The following is a 15,124-nucleotide window of genomic DNA, read 5'->3' on the forward strand; positions in this document are numbered from 1 at the left end:
TTGGGTTCTATGAGTAAAATTAATATGAAAATTCTTCTCCAAGTCTTTTAGAAGATGAAAGGGTAGGGATGTTCAGTGTTTTGAGAGTGGTTGTATCGTCTGACACACATAGGAAAGCTTCTAATCCTCTTCAACATTTCATGTTATCAGTTTTTTAAAATTCCAGCCATTCTAATGGGTACGTATCTCATTTTGATTTTAATTCACATTCCCTGATGACTAAGAATGGTGAGCATTTTTTTGGGTATATCACGGCCATTCATACATCTACCTTTTGTTCAAGTTTCTTACCCACTTCAAACATTTTAGACTGTTTGGATTTGTATTATTGAGTAGTACAGTTCTTTATATATTATGATTATTAATCTTTTGTTTGCTATATGTAATGTAAGTATTTCTGCAAGTGTGTACTTTTTCATTTTCTTAGTGGTGTCTTGAGCACTTTATAATTTTGATGAAATCTATTTAATTTTTTATTAACCTATAATTTATTATTTGTTTCAGGGATACAGGTCTGTGAATCATCAGTCTTGCACAATTCATAGTACTCACCATAGCACATCCCCACCCCAGTCCATGACCCAGCCACCCTATCCCTCCCCACCAAACCAGCAAACCTCTGTTTCCTGAGATTAAGAGTCTCTTATGGTTTGTCTCCCTACCTGGTCCCATCTTATTTCATTTTTCCCTCTTTTCCTCCCACGACTCCCCGCCCTGCCTCTCAAATTCCTCATATCAGAGAGATCATATGATACTTGTCTTTCTCTGATTGACTTAATTTGCTCATCATAATACCTTCTAGTTCCATCCATGTCATTACAAATGGTAAGATTCCAGGGGTTTTGATAGTTGCATAGTATTCTATGGTATATATATACCTCATCTTCTTTAACAGTTCATCTGTTGGTGAACATCTGGGCTCTTTCCATAGTTTGGCTATTGTGGACATTGCTGCTATAAACATTCAGGTGCACGTGCCCCTTTGGATGACTACATTTGTATCTTTAAGGTAAATACCTAGTAGTGCGATTGCTGGGTCTCAGGGTAGCTCTATTTTCAACTTTTTGAGGAACTTCCATGCTGTTTTCCAGAGTGGTTGCATCAGCTTGCGTTCCTACCAACAGAGTAAGAGAGTTTCTCTTTCTCAGCATCCATAGTAACATTTGTCATTTCCTAACTTGTTAATTTTAGCCATTCTGACTGGTGTGAGGTGGTATCTTTCTGTGGTTTTGATTTGTATTTCCCTGATGCCAAGTGATGTGGAGCACTTTTTGATGGGTCTGTTGTCCATTTAGATGTCTTCTTTGGAAAAATGTCTGTTCATGTCTTCTGCCCATTTCTTGATTGGATTCTTTGTTCTTTGGGTGTTGAGTTTAATAAGTTCTTTATAGATTTTGTATACTAGCCCTTTATCTGATATGTCATTTGCAAATATCTTCTCCCATTCTGTAGGTTGTGTTTTGCTTTTGATCTTGATGAAATCCCAATAGTTCCCTTTTGCCCTTGCTTCCCTTGCCTTTGGTGATGTTTCTAAGAAAATGTTGCTGCAGCTGAGGTCAAAGAGGTTGCTGACTCTGTACTCCTCAAGGATTTTGATGAAGTCCTGTTTCACATTGAGGTCTTTCATCCATTTTGAATCTATTTTTGTGTGTGGTGTAAGGAAATTGTCCAATTTCATTCTTCTGCATGTGGCTGTCCAATTCTCCCAATGCCATTTGTTGAAGATGCTGTCTTTTTTCCATTGGAAAGAATATCCAATGGATTTCCTGCTTTGTCAAAGATTAGTCGACCATAGAGTTGAGGGTCCATTTCTGAATTCTCTATTATGTTCATTGATCTATATGTCAGTTTTTGTTCCAGGACCATACTGTCTTGATGATTATAGCTATGTAATAGAACTTGAAATCTGGAATTATGATGCTACCAGCTTTGGTTTTCTTTTTCAACATTTCTTTGGCTATTCGGGATCTCTTCTGGTTCCAAATAAATTTTAGGATTATTTGTTCCATTTCTGTGAAAAAAGTTGATGGTATTTTGATAGGAATTGCATAAATGTGTAAATTGCTATTGGTAGCATAGATATTTTAACAATATTTGTTCTACTAATCCATGAGCATGGAATGTTTTTCTGTTTCTTTGAATCTTCCTCAATTTCTTTCATAAATATTTTATAGTTTTCTCAGGATAGATTCCATGCCTCTCTGGTTAGATTTATTCCTAGGTATCTTATGGTTTCAGGTGCAATTGTAAATGGGATCAATGCTTTAATTTCTCTGCCTTTTTGTTGGTGTATAGAAAGGCAACTGATTTCTGTGCATTGATTTTATACCCTGACAATTTACTGAATTCCTATATGAGTTCTAGCAGTTTTTGGAGTGGCGTCTTTTGGGTTTTCCAATAAAATATCAAATCCTTTGCAGAGAGTGAGAGTTTGACTTCTTCTTTGTCAATGCACGTGCCTTTTATTTCTTTTTGTTTTCTGATTGCTGAGGCTAGGACTTCTAGTACTATGTTAAATAGAAGTGGTGACAGTAGACATCCCTGCCGTATTTCTGACCTTAGGGGGAAAGTTCTCAGTTTTACCCGATTGAGAATGATATTTGCTGGGGTGCCTGGGTGGCTCAGTAGGTTAAAGCTTCTGGTTTCAGCTCAGGTCATGATCCCAGGATCCTGGGATTGAGCCCCGCATTGGGCTCTCCACTCAGCGGGGAGCTTGCTTCCTCCTCTCTCTCTCTCTCTCTCTGCCTGCCTCTCTGCCTACTCATGATTTCTATCTGTCAAATAAATAAATGAAAATCTTTTAAGAGAGAGAGAATGATATTTTCTGTGGGTTTCTCATAGATGGCTTTCATGATATTGAGGTATGTACCCTCTATCCCTACCTACACTGTGAGGAATTTTGATCAAGAAAGGATGCTGTACTTTGTCAAATGCTTTTTAAGCATCTATTGAGAGTATCATATGGTTCTTGTCCTTTCTTTTATTAATGCATTGTATCACATTGATTGATTTGCAGATGTTGAAACCACCTTGCAGCCCAGGAATAAATTCCACTTGGTCATGGTGAATAATCCTTTTAATGTACTGTTTGATCCTACTGGCTAGTATTTTGGTGAGAATTTTTATATCTATGTTCACCAGGGATATTGGTCTCCTTTTGGATGTGGTCTTTGTCTGGTTTGGGGGTCGAGGTAATGTTGGCCTCATAAAATGAGTTTGGAAGTTTTCCTTGCATTTCTATTTTTTGGAGCAGTTTCAGGAGAATAGGTATTAATTCTTCTTTAAATGTTTGGTGAATTCTCCTGGGAAGCCATCTGGCCAAGAGCTCTTGTTTGTTGGAAGACTTATTGATTACTGCTTCAATCTCCTTACTGATTATGGATCTGTTCAGGTTTTCTATTTCTTCCTGGTTCAATTTTGGTAGTTTATGTGTCTCTAGGAATGCATCCATTTCTTCCAGATTGTCTAATTTACTGGCATATAGTTGCTCCTAATATGTTCTTATAATTGTTTGCATTTCTTTGGTGTTGGTTGGGATCTTTCCTTTCGTTCATGATTTTATTAATTTGTGTCCTTTCTCTTTTCTTTTTGATAGTCTGGCTAAGGGTTTATCAATCTTATAAATTCCTTAAAGAATAAACTCCTAGTTTTGTTGATCTGCTCTACTGTTTTTTTTTTTTGTTTTTGTTTCTATCTCAATGACTTCTCCTCTGATCTTTATTATTTCTCTTCTCCCGCTGGGTTTAAGCTTTATTTGCTGTTCTTTATACAGCTGCTTTAGGTGTAGGGTTAGCTTGTGTATTTGAGACCTTTCTTATTTCTTGAGAAAGGCTTGTATTGCTATATACTTTTCTCTCAGGACCACCTTTGCTGAATTCCAAAGATTTTGAACAGTTGTGTTTTTATTTTCATTCATTTCCATGAATTTTTAAAATTCATTCTTTAGTAGGACGCTCTTTAGCCTCCATACATTTGAGTTCTTGGCAACTTTCCTCTTGTGGTTGAGCTTTAGTTTCAAATCATTGTGGTTTGAAAATATGTAGGGAATGATCCCAATCTTGTGGTACTGGTTGAGACCTGATTTGTGACCCAGGATGTGATCTATTCTGGAGAATATTCCATGTGCACTAGAGAAGAATGTGTATTCTGTTGTTTTGGGATGGAATGTTCTGAATATATCTGTGATGTCCATCTGGTCCAGCATGTCATTTAAAGGTTTTATTTCCCTGTTGATCTTTTGCTTGGATGATCTGTCCATTTCAGTGAGGGGGGTGTTAAAGTCCCCTATGATTATTGTATTATTGTTGTTGTGTTTCTTTTATTTTGTTATTAATTGGTTTATATAGTTGGCTGCTCCCATGTTAGGGGCATATTAGATCTTCTTGTTGGATAGACCCCTTGAGTATAATATAGTGTCCTTTCTCATCTCTTATGATAGCCTTTGGCTTAAAAATCTAATTAATCTGATATAAGGATTGCCACCCCACTTTCTTTTGATGTCCATTAGCATGGAAAATTACTTTCCACCCCCTCACTTTAAATCTGGGTGTGTCCTTGGGTCTAAAATGAGTTTCTTGTAGTCAGCATATCAATGGGTCTTGTTTTTTTTATCCATTCTGATACTCTGTGTCTTTTGATTGAGACATTTAGCCCATTTACATTCACAGTAACTATTGAAAGATATGAATTTAGTGGCATTGTATTGCCTGTAAGGTGACTGTTACTGTATATTGTCTCTGTTTGTTTCTGGTCTGTTGCTTTTAGGCTCTCTCTTTGCTTAATGGACCCCTTTCAATATTTCCTGTAGGGCTGGTTTGCAGTTTGAAAATTTCTTTTAATTTTTGTTTTTCCTGGAAGCTTTTATCTCTCCTTCTATTTTCTTTTTTAATTTATTTTTTTTTAATTTTTTATTTCTTTTCAGCATAACAATATTTATTGTTTTTGCACCACACCCAGTGCTCCATGCAATTCGTGCTCTCCCTAATACCCACCACCTGGTTCCCCCAACCTCCCACTCCCGGCCCCTTCAAAACCTTCAGGTTGTTTTTCAGGGTCCATAGTCTCTCATGGTTCACTTCCCCTTCCAATTTCCCTCAACTCCCTTCTCCTCTCCATCTCCCCTTGTTCTCTATGTTATTTGTTATGCTCCACAAATAAGTGAAACCATATGATAATTGACTCTCTCTGCTTGACTTATTTCACTCAGCATAATCTCTTCCAGTCCTGTCCATGTTGCTACAAAAGTTGGGTATTCATCCTTTCTGATGGAGGCATAATACTCCATAGTGCATATGGACCACATCTTCCTTATCCATTTGTCCGTTGAAGGGCATGTTGGTCCTTTCCACAGTTTGGCGACCGTGGCCATTGCTGCTATAAACATTGGGGTACAGATGGCCCTTCTTTTCACTACATCTGTATCTTTGGGGTAAATACCCAGGAGTGCAATTGCAGGGTCATAGGGAAGTTCTATTTTTAATTTCTTGAGGAATCTCCACACTGTTCTCCAAAGTGGCTGCACCAACTTGCATTCCCACCAACAGTGTAAGAGGGTTCCCCTTTCTCCACATCCTCTCCAACACATGTTGTTTCCTGTTTTGCTAATTTTGGCCATTCTAACTGGTGTAAGGTGGTATCTCAATGTGGTTTTAATTTGCATCTCCCTGATGGCTAGTGATGATGAACATTTTTTCATGTCTTTGATAGCCATTTGTATGTCTTCATTGGAGAAGTCTCTGTTCATATCTTCTGCCCATTTTTTATATGATTATCTGTTTTATGTGTGTTGAGTTTGAGGAGTTCTTTATATATCCTGGATATCAACCTTTTATCTGTACTGTCATTTGCAAATATCTTCTCCCATTCCGTGGGTTGCCTCTTTGTTTTGTTGACTGTTTCCTTTGCTGTGCAGAAACATTTGATCTTGATGAAGTCCCAAAAGTTCAAAACTTTTGTTTCCTTTGCTTTTGGAGACATATCTTGAAAGAAGTTGCAGTAGCTGATATCGAAGAGATTACTGCCTATGTTCTCTAGGATTCTGATGGATTCCTGTCTTACGTTGAGGTCTTTCACCCATTTAGAGTTTATCTTTGTGTACGGTGTCAGAGAATGGTCGAGTTTCATTCTTCTACATATAGCTGTCCTGTTTTCCCAGCACCATTTATTGAAGAAACTGTCTTTTTTCCACTGTAAAATTTTCCCTGTTTTGTCGAAGATTATTTGACCATAGAGTTGAGGGTCCATATCTTGGCCAGTACAATGCTGTCTTGGCCTAGCTGGATATAGTATTCTTGGCTGAGTATTTTTCTCATTTAGTGCTCTGAATATATCATGCTTTGTCATTTTATCCATTTAAGAATAGATGAATGAGAGAACAAAATACTAAAAGGGTAGTCTTGACCTCTGGGGCGGGGGGTATATTTTACATATATATTTTTTTTTAATTTTTTTTTCAGACTGTGAAATAGAACAAAGCCACACACTTAATTTTGGGTGTATTTTGGTCTGTTAGAAGAAACTGCCTTCCAAAATTTTAAAGAAAGAAAAATATACATACAAAAATAAAGGTAAACACAATGAAGGAATGGAATATAACTGTAAAGATTAAAATTAAAAGATTCTAAAAAAGGAATTGATAAGATTAGAAGTTGGTTGAAAAAAGAAAAAAAGGAGAGAAAAGTGAGCAGGCTGGAGACTAGAACAAAACCATATGCTAGATTTAGGGTATATTTTGATCTGTTAAAAGAAACTGTATCCCAAAATTTTAAAGAAAGAAAAACTTACATGTATATTAAAAATAAGGCTAAATACGATGAAGGGATAGAATATAACTATAACAATGAAAATTTTTAAAGATTTTTAAAAAGCTATTGATAAGATAGAACAGTTAAAAAGTTTAAAATAGGAAAGAGGAAAAATTTAAAAAGACAGAATAAGAAAAAAATAAAATTTAAAAAATTTAACTTTGAAAGACTAAGAAATCATGGGGAAAAAACATGAATTCTATGTGCTGCTTTCTCCTCTGGAGTTCTGCAGTTCTCATTGATCAGTGAACTTTGTCTTGGCTGGGTTCTTGCTAATCTTCTGGGATAGGAGCCTCTTTCAGGGATTCTCAAATGTCTTTTCCCGAGGCAGAATTACACTGCCCTTACCAGGAGCCAGGCTAAGTACTCTGCTCAGATTCTTGCTTGGGAGATTTTGTTCCCTGAATGCTTTCTGTAGAGCTCTGGAGGACGGGAATGAAAATGGCGGCCTCCCAATCTCTGGCCCAGAGGTGCCTAGAGCTCAGGACCACACTCCTCAGTGCACCCTCAAAGAAAAGCAGTCAGTCCCTCCCATCTCCCTGGTCTACTGTCACACTCCAAGCTCACCCAGCCTGGGACCAAGCATTTCTGTCTCTGGTGCTTGGCCACGTTTGGAGTCTCCAAACCAAGCACATTCCTGCAGCACGTTCCCACACTGCCCCTCCCAAAGGAGGAAGGAAGGAGTCTCCCCGGATCTGCCACTTGTGGAGTCCCTGCTCAAAGAGTGGTGGTCTAACTGTGCCTTGGATCACAGTTTAAGGTAACCCAGAGCTGAAAGTTCACTCCTCAGCTCCGTCTCTATAGCTGGCTTCCCTACTCTGATATCTGGGAGTTCTGCCACACTCAGACACCTCCCCACCTCCACCCCCAGTCTTTCTGTGACCCCAAGGGTCCTGAGAGCACACTGTCTCACCAGGGCTCCACCCCATGCTTAGCCTCTGGATTGACATCCCTCAGTGGAGCAGACTTCTAAAAGTTCTGATTTTGTGCTCTGCTGCTCCACTGCTTGCCAGGAGCCATCCCCTTCCCCCAGGTCTATCTCCCCATTTGTTGCCTCAGATTCACTTCTCCCCATGTCCTATCTTCCAGAAACTGTGCGCTTTTCTGTTCCTAAAATTACTGTTCTTCTTCTCTTTGGTCTCCTATTGAGTTTGTAGCTGTTTAGAATGGTTTAATAACTATCTAGCTGAACACCTAGGACCTGACAAAATTTAGGCCTCCTACTTCTCTGCCATCTTGCTCCTCCCTGGAACTCTATTTAATTCTTATAGCTCATATTTTCTGGGTCCTTTGTAAGAAATCTCTGAGTCACGAAGATATTCTTCTATGTTTTTTTCTTTTTGTAAACTTTATAATATTAGCTTATTTGATATCTCCCAAATGAAGTTTGGTATATAGTGCCACTTCTAAATGATTCTCTTTTTGTCTTAACTGCCAGGGTATATCAGGGTCTAATTTTAAAGGTAATCATGGTTATTATGTAAACTTTTATGGTTATCACATTTGCATTCTTATTTTCCTTACTGTTTCTTTTAATTTCTTTTTTTTTTTTTTTTTTGAGAAAGAAAGAGTGGAGGTTGGGGGAGAGGGGGACAGAGAGAGAGAGAGAATCCTAAACAGGTTCCACACCCAGCACAGAGCCTGATTGCTGGGGGCTGGAGGGGGGGCTCAATCTGATGGCCCTGAGATCATGACCCCAGCCAAATTCAAGAGTCATTCACTTAACTAACTGAGCCACCCAGGTGACCCTTTACTGCTTATTTTATATATATATATATATATATATATATATATATATATTCCTATTGTGTATAACTTTTATTTATTTAAAAGGGGGGATGTTTATTAAACTCAATAACTAAAATTAGGTAAGATTTTCTTTTTTATCCAATAGATAATTAGACTTAAAGTTAGCTGCTGTGAATTTTATTTTGTTGTAGAATGTGAATACATGGAACCCCAGACAAAGGTATTAGAGGTGAACTTTAGATAATATCCACTCCATTGAGTGAGAAGTAGTGGATTTTATGTGATTCAGAATAATGTCTCTTGCAATCTGTGGGCTCCAAATGAAGGTCCTCCTGCCTGATAAAGAATTTCAACTATTTAAGAATATTAAGACCATTCTCCTCAGCCATATACAGATAAGCAAAGGACTGGATTCAGCCTCCAGGCTCATGGTTTTCTGACTTCTGGGCTAGAGTAACAAGATAAAAGGAGTTACTATGCACAGAGACCCTGGAAGGGAACCAAGGAAACATTCAAAGATCCAGAGACTTTTATTCCAGAAAACTAAGTTCCAAAAGGCCTATAATAAGAACTAGTAGACATCAACTCTTTCCTGGATCTCCAGTCCACTGGCCCACCCTGCAGATTTTGTATTTGTAGCCTCCATGATCCTTAAAATAAATCCAATAATAGAGTCAACAAACAAACAAACAAAAAACCCGGAACTATTAGGATAGTGTATAGGAATAGATTATCTATAAATGAATTGGGATTTTTAAAAAGCAAGTAAAAGCAGCCTCTCATTTAGTTGGTAGAGAGGGGAAATGGGGGTTAGCTGAATTCAGAAAAGTCAGGTGAGGAGAATCTTCTGCAGACATGTGCTTAAGGGGGCATGAGTTAAAGACTTCCGGGATAATGGGGTCCGTAATGAAGATTTGGCTATTAACTCCAGAATATATCGCTTAGAGATTGATAAACTGTCGCTGATGATCTAACCATGTTCACCCTTGTTTTAGGCCATTGGTAAGTGGTAATTGGGAAATGGTTTCTGTGTCTTCTGTCTCTGCCAGGACAAACCATAGTGGATACAGCCTTGGATAAAGATGTGTTATCCACTGGCAAAAGTAGCAAATTGGTTGACGTGAGGGATTTCAGTTCCAGAACTAAAGCTTCCTCGGGGACTCATTAGCAAATTGTGATAGAAATAGCACAAAATAGAAGTCTGTTTCGTTTGAAATCTAGAAGTTTTCTGCCACTAATTTACCTAACTACCGTAATAGGGAAGAGGACTAAGAAATACTAAGTGTCTACTGTGGATCAGGCATTCAAATACATAATTTTAATTTAATCCTCCATACCATTCCTAGAAGTCGAGTATTATTATCCCCATTCCACAAAGAGAATGCCAAGGCTCAGAATGTTTAAATAACTTCTCCTAGTTTACACAGTTGCTAAAACTGAATTCAACCCTGGCTCCATTTGAGAACAAAACTCATGCCCTTGTACGAAACCATGCTGGCTCTGTGAGTTTCCATTTGCTCGTCTGTGAAGGGAAAGAGAGCCACCAGATGATTCCTCAAGTCTCCTGGGTCCAGCACTTGCATTTTATATGCATAGGGTCTTGATGGTCATAAGGGATAAGAGTACTGGAACTACATGGTGCAACTTACCCTGTGACACCATTTCCCTTCTAACTTAATTATAGGAGGAATGAATGTGCAAATTGAAAGTTATAAGAAGATACGACTTCAGATTTAGACTAAAAAGGCAATAGGAACACTGGGTCTTTACTCTTTCTACACTCCATGAAAAAAAAAAAATTCTTAAAAATAAAATAAAAATTACACAGTGTAACAGTAAACACACCAGTTATTAAAATTACTAGGTAAAAAGCTTACTCATCATGAGATTTCAAATCATTTCTCTAACTGACAAATAACAAACCTTTTAGAAATGATTTCTTTTTACGTTGCTATGCTGCTTTTAGTATAGTGCTTTGTATTTTGGTTGAAAGTATTAGACTTGTCCAAATATTTCTCACACATCACGGGGTACGAAGACAGCATGAAAGGCAGAAAGAATAAATCATTTCCAAGGAGGGCGACCACGAGCAACTTTCCAGGCAAATGGACAATTCTTTCTACACTAAAAAGTGTTTCTAAACAGAATGGTGAACATAAAATGAACTGAACTTGGGAGGCAATCACCTTTTTGGGAAATCCTTACATGAACATTTGCTAAATATCAAGAGATACTATCATTTGAATTTTCAATATATGAGAACCTAATGTGACTCTCCAAAAATGTGATGGAGGAAAAGAGGAGGTAGGCTTAATATTTGTAAATTTTAAAAAGGGGAGTGTTGCCTGAGTAGCTCAGTTGGTTGAGTGTCTGCCTTCAACTCAGGTCATGATCCCCGAGTCCTGGGATCCAGCCCCGAATGGGGTTCGCTGCTCAGCAGGGAGTCTGCTTCTCCCTCTGCCCCTCACCCTGCTCTTGTGCTCACTCTCTCTCTCTCTCTCTTTCTCAGATTAAAAAATAATAATAATAAAAATAAAAATCTAAAAAAAACACAAACTTTTGGTCGACCTCTGACTTCAGTCTCTAAAGGAGTGGGTTTTCTCCTTTATTACTAGTTGAATCTTGGCTTTGTAAGTTAAACAGCTTGTGGCCAAAGCAATAAAAGTCTTATGAGTGATTGTGATTGTTATTGTTCTATAAAGGGTGATACTTTTTCCTTTCCCGTTTTGCCTTTATTCGTGAATCCATTTCTGTTGGAAGTTTAGACTAACCAAGTGACCTGACAGAAAAACACTCATATCTGTATGCTCTGGGTTATAAGCTTCACATGTAAATGTTCTCATACATTTCATTTTGTACCCAGGACGTATCTCAGGGTCACTTTTCATTTACTCCTACTTTGTGGAGCTAAGCAACTTTTATTTTATTATATTTGAAACAACAAAACGTCTTACTCAAAGATGCTGGAAATCTAACATGAAATATCAAAACATAAAGAGGAAATATTGTGTTCTTTTTTTCCTTGTACACAGTGGTCTAGAGACTGTAAATTGTTATTGATGAAATTTAAACAATATTGAAATAGATATATGGTTTACATCTTAAAAACATTTGAATGACTGTCAAACAATTCTTTTTTGTTTTAGAGATTTTATTTATTTATGTGTGTGTGTGTGAGAGAGAGAGAGCATGAGCAGGGGAAGGGCAGAGGGAGGAAGAGAAGCAGGAAACCGCATGTGGGGGAACCTGGAATCATGACTTGGACCAAAGGAAGATGTTTAGCCAATTGAGCCACCCAGGTTCCCAGACTATCAACTAATTCTTATTTGTGTTCAAAGACAGTATTCCATTGCAAAGGATAAGAGCTTAATGTGTTACATTCTCCTGTCCTGCAGCCTGCCAAACCATGAGCTGAAGACCAGACTTGCCTAAACCTGCAAAAAGTTCAAAGATTCTGCCTGAACAGACAAGGGGGCCAGGCACTTCTGTTCCAGCCAGATGTGGAGAGAGAGGGACAGGTCAGACTCAGCTTTCTTCCTTTTCTTCTGCATTCACCTGGAACGAGGGCTTTTACCTCAGACTAATACTCCAGAGAAAAATTCTGAGTGGACTGAGGTCATGGACATGTGTGTGTGTGGCGAGGGGGGTGTGGGGGTGGGGGTGGTAGGGGAAGCTGCTCTCCCTGTCATAGTGGGGAACACGTCTTTCTCAACCAGTGTGAAAAACTTAACCAGAGTGCTACATAACACCGGAAATGCTGTTAAGTAAATATTTTCTGCACTTTCAGTTTCTCTATATGCCTTAAGTTAACCTTCCAGAAAAGATAAAGTCAAATTAGTTGTAGAGGGTATAAATTTGAGTCTCTAAATCCTCGAATATTGTAAGAATATGCATGAGAGTAATAATTATGACTTATTCTCTGTTCCGTGCCCATTTGCTTAGTCAGTTGTGATTAAACCTTAATCAACATGGAACACAGTTATTATAAATATCATCGCTAAATTTACTAAACTTTGAATGAAGCATGAACCGTTGCATGTTTTTTTTTTTTTTTATCAAAAAGGCAAGGTGTAACTCATCATTTCCTCTCTCTTAAGGAAATGACCTGAATACTATGCTTCACCCACCCTAACATTAAGTCCAAAATAAGTCATCCTTCTTATCCAACTTCTCTGTCAAGTCATCCTATTATATTGTTTGGATGAACCCTTGGCTTTTTTTTTTTCTTCCCAAAATGGGTCAGAACAAATCTTGCAGTATTTGACCTTTGTGATGCCAGTTCAAATGTTGGATTCAATTTTTTTAAAAAATCATCTGGGTTGGTAATGTAAATGAGACAACTGGAAATTGTCTGGCAATTTTCTTTATCAGAATTATTTGAAGAGTTATTTCAGTTTGAAAAAGCAATTCATACTTAAGAATAATATCTTCTCCTAATTGCTTGGAAGATTTTCAGGTTTCTGATTTTCCCTGTAATGGGGTGTTTATAATAAATCCCTTCTAAGTCTAGCATAGAAGCAGATTTTCTTAAGTGGAAGTGTTTTTCTGTAATGATAATGGTTTCCATGGCTCCTTTGCAGCATTCGGGAGTGGAATATGATCAGCATACAGCAAAATTGTGATTTTTTTTTTAAAGATTTTATTTATTTATTTGATAGAGAGAGAGTGAGAGAAAGAGCACAAGCAGGGAGAGCTGCAGAGGGAAAGGGAGAAGCAGGCTCCCCGCTGAGCAGGGAGCCTGATGTGGGGCTTGATCCCAGCGCCCTGGGATCACGCTCTGAGCAGAACGCAGATGTCTAACCAACTGAGCTACCGAGTCACCCTCATAATTGTGATTATTGAGGATAAGAGGACGTTACAGACCAGTGTATTTGTCGGCATTGGTAGAGCATTTATTTCCAGATCCCCAGTACTGTAGGAAGACTCTGTGTAAATGTGCTAGATTTCATTATTTTTTCCTTCTACCAAAATGAAAACAAATGCTAGTGGGGAAAAAAGAGGTCAACCACTTTCAAATATAATCAAAAGTTAATAGAACAGAATAAAATCCACATAACATAATGCTCAGAAGTTAAAGCCAAAAGCTGCCTCTCCATTAAAATTGTGTTGAAAAGTTTTTATCAAGTCTCAAAGGAAAATTATTAATTTGATCAAGATCACTTTTAGTGATTTCTATACTTTTGTAATTACTTCAAAGTTCAATCATTTAAAATATATGCAGAAATTTTGTGTTTCTTCTCTTTTTCTCTTACTTCTAACCAAAAAGCATAAAAATGAGAAAAGAAAATTAAAGAAAACTTCATGTATATCTTCTAAGTACAGGCTGTTGGTACATGAAACACGATGTTGCTGGAATAGAACATAAATAATTGGTATTTTCTTAGGGTAGAAGAACTAGATACACATGTTACTAGAGTGAGGAGTTATGGTCCGCAGTAACTCTTTTTAAAGGTGACTTCGGTTGTCTAATCCAGGACTCAACTTCAACATTTTAATCACTGAGCAATAGCATGGTTACATAACATTTTTAAAAGTGCACATTTATTTTATGTATATGCACACATTTTCATGCACACTGCTGGGTTTTTTTTTTTTTTATTCAAGTGCATTCTAATCTTGTTATCTATCTCAGATTTTTCAAAGAGTGTGTAAAAGAGCCATTTGATTTTATCTGGTAAATACAGAAGTGACATTCTAGGGCTGGTATAGGGGGGCTGGAGAAGATTTCTTTATAACCAGTGGAATTTCTCCTATCAGCTTTTGGAGTTTCCCGCAAATGTTAGTCTAACAGGCACAAAGGTTGAGAGCATCTGAGCTCACCTGGGTCCGGGATATCTGCAAGTCGGTGCCAGGAGTCCTGGCAGTGAGCAGGAGCAAGTTGCGCCTTTGGTAAACCTCGGGTACTGTTTTCATTCCTGGGAATCCAGTGTGAGAGAGAAGATTGTCCAGGAAGCACTCCACAGCCTGGAAACCCATTTGAACCCTAAAGGCAATAGTCTTCAAACTTCCTATTTGTGTACTCATAAAGGAATTGGAAAATCTCTACAACCCTTTGCAAAACTTTAAGGTGACATCTAAAGTTTCTCCAATATGTAAATAATACAACTTATGTAATCCCCAGCTTAAATAGTAATCTTTTAAAATAAAATTGTTACATAATTTTAAAATGCATCTCTTACAACATAAAGATCTAAGTGACTCAATCTCCTCTCATCGCCCATTTAAAAAAATAGCAATCATAAATAGTTCTTATTTAACAATTAGAAATGTTGACTCTTCTTTTTACTTATTGAACTTCTCTTTTTGTTTCCCTTTCTCAGAGTTTTATTCTGATCCTATAACTTTATTTGTTAAGATCTACTATTGAAGACCCTATTATACTCTGTAGTAAAAATACAAGCTAAATTTATGTTTTTAATTTCCTAATAGGTTTTAAAGATTTTATTTATTTATTTGACAGACAGAGATCATAAGTAGGCAGAGAAACAGGCAGAGAGAGAGGAAGGGAAGCAGTCTCCCTGCTGAGCAGAGAGCCCGATGTGGGGCTCAATTCCAGGACCCTGGGATCATGA

The sequence above is a fragment of the Mustela nivalis genome, assembly GCF_964662115.1.
Source record: "Mustela nivalis genome assembly, chromosome: 13".
Taxonomy (NCBI): Eukaryota; Metazoa; Chordata; class Mammalia; order Carnivora; family Mustelidae; genus Mustela; species Mustela nivalis.